Genomic DNA, 10,999 nt, shown 5'->3' on the forward strand with positions numbered 1-10,999 from the left:
TTGTTCCGGGGAACAGCTTGTTTTTAATTAAGGATCAAATCATTCAAAATAATAGCAGATTTAACAGTGATTTCTAATTCAGATCCATCAGCAGTCCCGCTAGTTTGGGAAGGGGATGGTGCAGCCTCCTACATAGTTCCCCTCTTTTTAATGTTAATTGAGGTGTCCCTTCCAAAGCATTTTACCAGCTGCTTACCATATAAAGATTTTCCTAAAAAACACAACCACCTCTGGTTGGAAGTCAGCAGCGGACGACAGGGGCCAGTCAGAACAAGAAGGGGAATTTTAGACAAGGTCATTTAGAAGACCTCTGCTTTAGGCAAAGAGCCATAGGACCTTTCCTCCCCAGCAAGAGCGGACACTATCTCAGTTAAAGGGTCTCATCTAAGACTCCCCCTAAACCTATACACACATACATAGTACTTGCTATCAGAACATATTGACTCTTCTGAGAAGTGAGCCTAGGTGTCCCAAAGCTGATTGTAAGAGGACTACCTTCTCTGTCCTTTGGCAACTAAAAAGAGGCGGATGCTTTCTAGTTTTACCACCACCTGCTTGGTCCCTTCCACCAGTTCATCAGTACAGCCTTGTGCAGCAATATACAAGTGGACACTTTAGCCCACTCTCTGGGGTGTTTGACACAAGGTTTCCTTGCCTGAGATCATGATCCTGATCCCTTGAACCCACCTATCTTTCCTCTTGCACTTCCTTCTTCTCCTTTAGCTGTTCCCAGCTGATGGATTGATGGTTTCTGAATAGCTCATCGGCCTCCTGCCTAATTAAGCCATTGAGCACCCCATCTCCCAATCAAGTCCACAGCGGGGGGTAGAATAGCAAGTACCATAACCATCAGACTGCTGGGTCATCTCTTGGCTCCTAGCTCTATCAAGCAGATGCTTTGGCCATTAAGCCAAACCCTACAGACCTGGACCCAAGAGGTTCTGGAGTACAGCAACTAGCAGGTGAAGGCAATGCATTTGCTTTAGGAGAGAGGTCAGCAAGCAAGCCACACCATACTGGGTCCTACCATCCTGTGTTTAAAGAGAGACAGTGCACAGCAGATTATGTTACAAAAGACTGTCACTTTATTAGAAATCTTATCAGCCTGGAACATGAATAATCAAACTTGGGCAAGGAGTTCATGCCTCATGCTAGTCCCATCACACAACCTTAGCATAGCCAAGGGCTCCAGCTGATTTGCGTGTGTATTTCCATAAAGACTCCATTTGTATTGCCAGCCATAACACATTCAGAATAAGTTTAAACCACCTTTGAGGCTGCATCTTCTTTCTTTTTCTTCCAATTCCCCTTCATTTTTGACTTGCTCCTTGCAACTGCAGCTTCCTTCCTGTCCCCACATGAGATTATCGCCCCCCACTTACTCCCCTTCACTGCCCCACCTCTCACACACTTGTGCATTCCCATTCACCTGAGCGTGCCTCTTCCCCACCCTCAACTCCCTGGCAGATAACAGCACAAAGATGGGCAGCGACAATAGGCTCCGAATAAGGGTGGTGGGGAATAGAAGAACCCTTGATCACCACGGGAGCCGTATTCCCACTATAGTCATTCATCCCGTCTTCCAACGCCCCAGCAGCAGTGACACCATGGCTTTGATAGAGCAAGGGGAAGGCTCACCCTTCCCAGCGTGATGAACTTTCAGAAGGGGTGGGGAAATCAACCTAGGTAGCCTGAAGCCAACCCCATGGCCATTCGTTCCTCAGCTGTAACAGGAGAGGTTTTACAGCAGAGCTGAAATGGGAGCTGCTGTCTCCAGCACAGTGCAAGTCCACATAGTAAAGCCAGAGGGATATCAAGTGCAAGTGCAGGGAGATGAAAACACACATGTCCCCTGAGAACTGACGCCCATTGTGACAGATTCAGGGCAACAAGGCCTGGGAAGGGGCACTGCATTGAAGCCTACACTCCTGCGCACAGACATTGAACGGTCACATCTGCAAAACAGTGTCTGATTTCATGTGACTTTAGCACTAACAAAAGCTTCTCTGCCTTCACACCTCTGGAGATGGTTCATATACAGAGCAGGTATGGCATCAGGACAAGATTCTCCTCCGTTATCCTTTCCCTGGAAGGATCCCTTTAGCAGCAGGGTGAGGGGTGTGCTTCAGTCTTCAGTCGAGAATGCCAGCAAGAACCACTCCACGGGAACACCTCTCTACAAAGAAGTGTACTAAGCAGATGGGCCCAATTCTGATCCCACTTTTGCTAGTGCGATGCCAGAGTAACATCCACTGAAGTTACAGTGCCACAAATAGACCAGAATTGGGTTGTGTGAGAGTATAAATACCAATAGCAGAAGCAGGACTAAGGGAGAAAGAGGCATTTCATTAGAAACACCAGGCAAAAACATTGCCTCAGTTATTAGCCCAACTACAGTCCCTCCCTTTAAAATACAACTTTTCTTCTAAAGATACCAGGCTCACCACAATAAATACCTGGCATTTGTGTAGTGCCTCTTGTCCAACTGTGCATTATGCTATTACCAGCTTGAAAAAGTGAGGCAGAGGGTAAGCGACTTCACACAGCGAATAGAGCTGGGAAGATCAGACGCCCCACAGACCTACTGTCTCCGAGAAGTAAGTTGGAGTTACAAAGTGTGCCTGGACTGTGCAGTTTTCCTGGAGCAGACTGAACAGCTTGAGTGGTAGCTAGCCTCCCTTTTGAGTCTGTAACAGTGCTGGAGAAGTTAGTAGCTTCACATCCTTCTGTAGGATTCTCTTTCCCCATCAGCATTTGCTAGACACCTACAGCACCATCTCATTCCGACTCATCCAGGCCTAGCTCATGACAACCGGTGTTAAATGGTCCATTTTACATTATTGCCAGTGTTGAATGGTTCTCTCTCACAGGACTCAACTGTCCAGGCCAAGATTTCCAGCCCCTTAGTGCCAGGTTAGATACATTAGTCCATTCAGCACAAGGTTAATGAGATGTCAGATGCCCATTGGTTTTCAGGAGCACGTCCCCACCACTCGCACTCCTCCGGGCCTGGTACTTTTTCAACACTTTCCTCCTAGCAAAGCTGCAGATTGCAATCATGAACCCCAGGGAAACTATGTACATAGCCAGGCCTCCAGCCTTGATTAGCCATATGGGGCTGGACGAGATGATCACGGAATACATGATCTGGCCTCCCACCCCAATCCGCAGCACCATAAAGAGAGCTACAAAGGAGAAATCCACCACTTCCCCAATGAAGCTGCGGTAGCGCCCAGTTTCCCGCAGGAACCAGCGGGCCTGCAGCAGCGGGTTGGTGATCTCGCTGACAAAGACAATGGCATTGATTTCGGTTGCTGACTTGCCGAGCCCCAGCACGAGCACCATGCCACAAATACTCAGCGTGTGATGAGACAGCATGAGATCTCCTTCTGTCTTGAAGTACATGCACCAGCTGAGGTCAAAGATAAAGTAACCCAAGGTAAGGCACAGCACGCGGACCTGGAGAGGCGTGTTTGGCGTCCCTGAAAGGAAAGACATGCACATTAAACTGAGAAAGAATGGAGCCCTTAGGAGCATCCTAAGAGGAAAGCTACACAGTGGACACCTAGTAATACAGTTCACCAGACTATGAAAAACAATGGCCGCTCACTCAGTAGATCTGCTCTCTGGGTGTATGCAGAGTCCGAGGTGCCAACTTGAGTGCAGAAGACACCCTCCCCCAGATTTACTACTTCTGAATTCCATTAGCACAGCAGAGCCTACGCATCTGAAGTTGGCTGTGCCTCATGCATCGTTAGTAGAACGGTTAGTTTTGCAACTGGAGCGAGGGTATATTCTACCAATGGAACAGCATAAGTGTAACTGAAGGCAAAGTCTCCGTGGCAATGCACAAGTCAGAAAAAATCCAGCTTGACTCTCAGATGTCAGGTTAAGTCTGCAGGCAGAGACAATGACCTTAAATAGGTAAAGCAAGACAAAACCAAGCAAAGGACCCAAACAAACCATCCTCTACATCCCGGGCTTGTTGGGTGGGAGGGATTTTGTCCAGCAAGAGCCCTCTCTCCCACACAGTCCTCTTCCCCAATTTCTACAGTCTGAAGTGTATACCCTTAAAACTCTACAGTGCTGCATGCACTAATAGTAGCAGATGTTTCTGGGTCAAATTGAGAAGGCAAAGCTTGAAGAGGGGAATGAAAGAGTGGTGGTAGCCCACAGGTTCCTTTAGGCCACTTAGCAGCCCCAGATCGGCTCTTCTAATGGACTACCAGACAGAACACCTGCAGTGCCATATGCTATGAACCCAACTCCTCCCATCCCTGGCATACCCACTGTGCCAGAGTTTGTGAGGGGGCAACAGATGGCTGCTTATGACAGCCCTATGCTATGTTTGTGCAGGGGAATTCATCCCTGGTGAGGTGGGGGATATGATGGCCTCTAGAAGCAGGGTTGGAAAGATCAGAGTTTTAATCCTTAAATGTCATTTCACTGCACACACACAAACCCATCAAAATATTTCCATCAATAACAATTGAAATTTACAGGTAAGGAAAGCAAGAAAAATTATGCTTGAGAACTTGTTAGTATCAAAATCCAGTGATTTAGACTTCTGAATTAGCTGGTTACAAAATGGACTAGGGAATGAATCATTCAAGCAAATCATTTCTGGCCCTAGGATATTTGTTTTTATATCTTGACACGGGACATTGACACTTGGTGGTTTTGCAGTAGTGTTGTAGTCATGTTGGTCCCAGGGTATGACAGCCACAAGGGAGGTGAGGGATATCTTTTATTGAACCAACTTCCATTGGTGAAAGAGCCAAGCTTTCAAGCTCCACAGAGCTCTCCTCCAGGTCTGTGGGCCCATGAGCTCTGTGGAGCTCAGAAGCTTGGCTCTTCACCAACCAAAGTTGCCCGAAAAAACGATATTACCTCACCAGCCTTGTCTCTCTCTTTGTATTTTCCAACTTAAAGCTTGAACTCTTTGAATCTCAACTTCTACTGTCATTAAATAATTATCTGACCTCCCCACATAGTTTCCCACAATTGTGAACATTTAAATTTATAATAAATAATAATATTTTAAAAAAAGCTTTAAAATGAACAATTGATATTATCCACCAAAATTAAGAAACACTGAATTCTACCAAGCCTAGTTTATAAGCCACCAAAGCAGCAGGGTTGTGTGTGCGGGAGAGTCTATCACCACTAGAGAGATCTCTCAGTTTAGGGCCCTGATACTTGAAGTTACAGTCAGGCATTGTCCTCACATTAACAGCAGGAATCCCACTGATTCAGAGGATGATGCAAGACATGCAGGATATGGGATGAAGGTCAGAGACAGGAGTAAAGAAAAGAGTTTCTTTATTCTGGATGAAGTCTAGAAATGTGCCCAGCACTTTGCCCAACAGCTTAGCCAAGGCCCTGCCCCAAGGAATTTCAGCATACTGTTAAGTACAACTGGGGAAAAACAGTTAAAAAAAAAGAAAGGAAAGAAGCCTGAGGGTGGGATAGCAGTCAGAGATTGAAAGAAAAGGAATAGGTCTCATGGAGGTCATCTAAGCTTGGCCTACATGCAGGCAAAGAAAACACAGCTCCAAGCGCAGATGGGAACATGAAAGAGGGAGGAACTGGTGTAGACAGCAATAGATAGCAAGGGAACTCTAAAGAGAGCGAGCTAATCCTCCTGCACCGATCACAGGTGCAGTAGGACAGATACACTGCCTTTTTTCAGTGAGAAGATCACTTGTCCCAGGGCAAAACTTCACCAACATACCTGGGTGAGTTAGAGGCCAGGGGCCATCAATAAGAGCAACATAGCCAGAGAGGCAGGTGACAATGACCCCATGCATCAGAGTGACCAGCCGGCAACTCCACTCATAGTATGGTGCTTATTCCACAGCAGAAACAGGCATAAAGGGAGAGCCAGGCAGTCAGGCTGCAGGTCACCTGGAAATGACGGAGAGCATCATCCTAGAATGAACAGAAAAAGAACGCTACTGGTGAAATAATCCATCTAAAAAGATCCCCACCCCCAAAAGTGAGCACTGATCACACCAGCTGCTACAACCCCAAGGACTCAGATGCAAAAGACACTCAGACCATCCTCAACCCTGTACTTTCGTCATCATAAACCAACCTTTTGCCCCCGCATAGGCATATTTGCCAATCAGCTTCTCCACAGGCCTATTCTGGTTACTGAAATTTGAAAGAGGTTTCACAAACAGCCACTTCACCCATTTCAAGCTGGCAAAGAGAGGCACGGAGGAGGGACAACAAAATCCCATCCCTGCTTGCATCACATCTTGACTGTGTTCCTGCCCCATTTTGGCATGGTGGAGCCAAGTGCTCAACACATGGCTGCGGGTCTATTTGAGAGACCATCATGTGTATGGGAATGGCGCCTGGAAGCCATTGCCGCTAGGTACCGCACCAACCCACAAAGGTGGACCCGGCCCCAAAGAGCTTACACTCTAAGACTAGAGACTGCGGGGTGCCTACCACTGACAGGGAGAGCACAAGGAAATTACTTTTTTTTTAAATTGATCCCATGAGACACACCTTATCTCATCAACAGGAGCAAAGCCAGATCCACTACATCCAACACCTAGACCTCCACTACTTTGCCTTTAAGTTCATTAGTTGGCTGCTGTAACAGAGCGGTATCCTCTGTAGATCAGCCAGCAGGCTGCATGAAAAGTAGCCGGGTGGCGGTGTGGGGATGGTTTGGAGAAGAAAGAAAAGGTTTGAGTGCAATAATGAGATAACTAGCACCTGCCCGATAGTAACCTAATATCTGCACAAGCTATGGAAAAGCCTTAGGTAAGCGGAAAGGTGTGTAGGGCAATGGGGGCACAAAGGGAGGAGAGGGGAAGTCAGTGCATGGCTGAGTGCAGAGCTATGCTAGAGAGTAGATCGCTTAGGGGGAGAGGCAATTCTTAGGGCTTTTGCCCTCTAGAGCAAGCGCACACAGCCACAGCGAGACACACCACCTGCTTAATCAGGCATTCAAAACTCCACAGCCACCATGCCAGCCCCATCCCTGGGACAGGGCACAGCACAGTGAGGTGGATGCCATCCCCCTACCCACCACTTCCCCGATTCCAGCTCCTGTTTGGGGCAGGGTGGGGGTGGGGGTGGGGGAGGCAGGCACATAGGGGATCCGATCCAATATATGGCAGCAGCATGCCCTGGTTAACTTATCAAGTGCCCGGGTGTGCCAGGAACCCAGCATAACTTCTCCCCACCCCCACTGGAGGACACAGGAGAGCTCCTGCCTAGGCCAGGTGGGGGGCTCTGTGGGGGAAGCACTCCCTAGAGAGCCTAAGCCCCCAGCAAGGGCAGCCGCTGGGAACCCCAGCCCTCGGGGAGAGAGTAGCAGGCTCTTCCAGGCAGCCCCAGGCATGGGCGCTGGAACTAGGGGGGCTGGAAGCGGTGCCCATCAGACACACGGTTTACAGTTGGGTTTCATGTCTCTCAGCGCGTCCCCGGCCTCCGAGAGTTACCTGGCGGGTCCAGCTGCAGCTCCGGGCCACCCTCTCCAGCGCTGCGCCTCCATCAGCCCCGCCGGGGGTGGGCAGCAGCAGGGGCGGAGCTGGGGCAGACACAGGTGAGGGCCAGCGGCGGCCGGCAGGGAGAACCCAGCGGGGCAGCGAAGGGGGCAGGGAGAAGGGCGGTCCCCTCCCCACCAGTAGGAATGGGGGGCTCGGGGGATAAACTCCCCTAACTGCTGCACAGGGAGGGAGAGGATTAGTTACACCCCTAAAGGGTGCCCAGATCTGGAGAGCGAGGGGCAAGACCGCCCCCCCCGTATTGATATTGGGGAGGGGAGAAGTACTACTCTCTACCCCCCTTCCCCATCACGTTCAGATCTAGGGGTGCAGGGCTTGGCAATCGGAGACACCCCCCCCTTCACAGCTCAGAGGGGGAGCTCCCCTCGCTGCCCCCGCAGCTGCGATGGGACTACCAGCTAATGCCCCTTTTGATCTAGCTTTATTTCATGGCGTGTTTCTCGTTGCTGCCAGGGGCAGGGCTTTGGGGTCTGTCGTGTGTCGGGCTACACGTGGGGCAAGAACTGGGCTGGTGTCGGGAAAAGGAAAGTGACGTTGCCCTTGCCCTTGCCTTCTGCCCCTCCTCTCCCCCATCCCAGTTTAGAAAGAGGGGGTGTTTGAAACACACTGCTCACGGGTTTCAGAAAAGGGGGGCATAGGAGGTGGAAGGAAAAGGAGGGGAGGAAGAAGAGACAGGGGGAATGCTAGGAGGGAGAAGTGAGAATTTATCTGCTCCTGGCGGAGGGGTGGGATCTATTGTTATTTATTATGTTCCAGGAGAAAAACAGATGTAATCACTAGTTTGGGCTGGAGGGGGGAAGGAGGAACTGGGTCCATCAGCTGGACAGGCACTGGTTAGAGCTGGTCATTAATTTTGTTAATCTCCCCCTCATTACTATTATCTGACTGGCTTTCATACTGACCTCGACCTGGGTAGTTCACAGACAACGTGAACAGATGCCTGGATCCATAAGTATCAGGGTCCCTCCAGCTTTCATGAGGATGTGTTTAGGGGGCATAGCCTAAGTTCCCAGGGACACTACTCTGATTCTTTTCCAGTGAGTTGTGGGAAATCTTGTCTGTCCTGGGTGCAGGGGAGGAAGTGTGGGAAGGCTTTGGAGAACTAGCAACACTCAAGTGATTGAACCTAGGTCCTCACTGCCGTGTAGGTAGGTTACAAGCCAAAGTGTGAACAGCCCTCTGGCTTTGGCATCCCCACCATGCTTGGGGAAGAGGTTTTGTGTGTGGACAGGAGGCGGCGAGGGGCAATATGTGAGTAAGAGCCTGAGTTAACCCTGCAGTGGGGATAAGCCCTAAGTGACTTGCCCAAGATCATAGAGAAAGTCTGTGGCAGAGCACTGAATTGAACCCCACAAGTCCCCGACAAGCACCCTAACTCTGGGACCATCCTCCCACTTCTCATCAAGACTTTTAAAGGATCCTGGTGTAAACTCAAGGGGGAATGTTTATTAGGGGAAAAGAAAACAAGGGAACTATCACTAAAGAAAACAAAACTTGAGCAAAGTTCCCACATCTTTCACAAGCCTGCTCAGCCATGGCAATGCTGAAAGAGGTGGGCTGCAGGAGGGGACCCTCTTATTAGTTATTAGGTAAACAGCTAACTGCTAGGAGCTGCTTGGGTCTTCAGGTGGAGAGTTTGCAGCCTCACCCCTTGGGCTGTGTGAGTGAGACAGGTCGTCTAGGGTATGTCAATATACTCAGTCACAGGGTGTGAGTGCAGCTGGTGTACACCCACCTGAGCATGCTTTAATCAAGTTAGCTTTGATATGGGAGCAATGAAGCCATGAGGCTTCCGTGAAGTCTTGCTGCCTGAGCAATTCCCCAGGCTTCTGGCTGGGCTTGCACAGTGTTGCTGCTCCGGTACCTGAGCTAACAGTGTAGACGTACCCTGATACCAGAGATTCTCAGGACTTCTTCAGAGTTGGACAACATCTCAGCGACTGGGTCCTGGGCACCTCCCCTCCCTTTTGCAGTCACATGGACATCCCCATGGCCACTGCAGCAATTGCGTCAATGGGAAAGTCACGGTAGGCCCTAAGAGTTTAAATGTAGTTTTTAACTTCTTTTAATGCAACTTAGCAGCTGGAAGCAAGGAGAAGTGCCAGCAGCATGTGACAGGTAACACCCTACAGAGCACCCAACAGAGCTCTGCAGACCACAGTTTGGGGACCTGTCTGAGGCAACAGCAGGATCAGGAGGAGAGTTCCCTACGGAAAAACATTTCACACAGAGCAGCTTTGTGTTGACTGATGTACAGGGCTGCCCCATCTCAGTGGTCTTTTCCTCAGAGGGCTCTTTAAACAACAGCTGACTACACATCTGTATATCAGCTTGGAGTGGCAGCATACCCAGGCACTCCCAAACACAAGACTGAAGGGGGCTTACCGAGATGTCTTTGAAGCAGAGCCTCAGAATACAGCAGATAGTTCACTCTTCCCCGCCTTCTGGGATTCAGGTTACTGATGCATCTGTCCTGAGAGGTAGATGGACAACGAATCTCTCTCTCTTCTCTTCTTGGAGAGAGGTGCTGGGACAGAGGCTATTGCGAAGACCAGTTTCAGGCATATGGGTTTCTCCAGTCAGCTAGTTCAGGAGATGGTTATCTGAGCTCTCCTAGCCTCTGAACCCTGAGCAGGTCTGTTTGCGGACGTTTGTCCTCTGCATTTTTTAAATAGTATTGGAGGTGGTGACAGTCAGGCTTGTCAAGCTGGAATTTCCTGCCCCATGCTCCGTAGTCTGGGTTCAGGATACCTAAAAGATCGTCCAAAGACCCCGAAGGACAAGTTTGTTCCTCTGGCACAATAGAACTCTCAACAATAAGAGCAAAGCTTATCTGTGCAGGAGACAGACCCTTCCCCAAGGGTGGCCTGAGACAGTGGAATGACCTCTCCCAGGAATTAAGGACCACCCCAAACCTTACCACCCTTCATTCCACATGTAAGGTGCATTTCTTTGACCTTGCCTTCTCCAATATAAACGCATAGGGGTATATTTATTCAATTAAAAAAAACAACCTACCAATACAAGACACTCCACTGCACACACTTCTCCCTCGTGGGAGCACATAAAAGCAAACAACACATGACCAATGTGTACTAATGTTGCTTAACATACTACCGGAGGGTGCTCAGATACTTAAGTTATCAGTGCAATGTAAGACCCTATAGAGAATGGAATAGAACCTGGACCTTGCTGAGGGTGAGTGCTTAGAATTGTTTGTAGAGGGCTTGGGAATAAAAACCTTTCTTCAATAGCACTGCTTATTAAACAAAACAGGAAATGCGTGTTTTCCCCAATCAGTTCCAAGGCATCTAAAAGCTTCCCTTAGATAGCGTATGTGTCCATAAACATAAATGGCCAGTTTTATGCTGTGAGCTTTTCAGAGCAGAGACTGTATCTTACTATATGTATGAAAGCACCTAGCGCACTGGGGTCTTGGCCTTAATGAGGGCAGTAAGCACTAGTATAAT

The 10,999-nt window shown here is 49.1% G+C and overlaps 1 pseudogene; it reads right to left on the reverse strand.

Annotated features, from left to right (window-relative positions):
• Nucleotides 1–1,062: 1,062 nt before the first annotated feature.
• Nucleotides 1,063–5,930, reverse strand: LOC119846755 (annotated as a pseudogene).
• Between the last annotated feature and the right edge of the window lie 5,069 nt (nt 5,931–10,999).

The sequence above is a fragment of the Dermochelys coriacea genome, chromosome 22 (assembly GCF_009764565.3).
Source record: "Dermochelys coriacea isolate rDerCor1 chromosome 22, rDerCor1.pri.v4, whole genome shotgun sequence".
Classification (NCBI taxonomy): Eukaryota; Metazoa; Chordata; order Testudines; family Dermochelyidae; genus Dermochelys; species Dermochelys coriacea.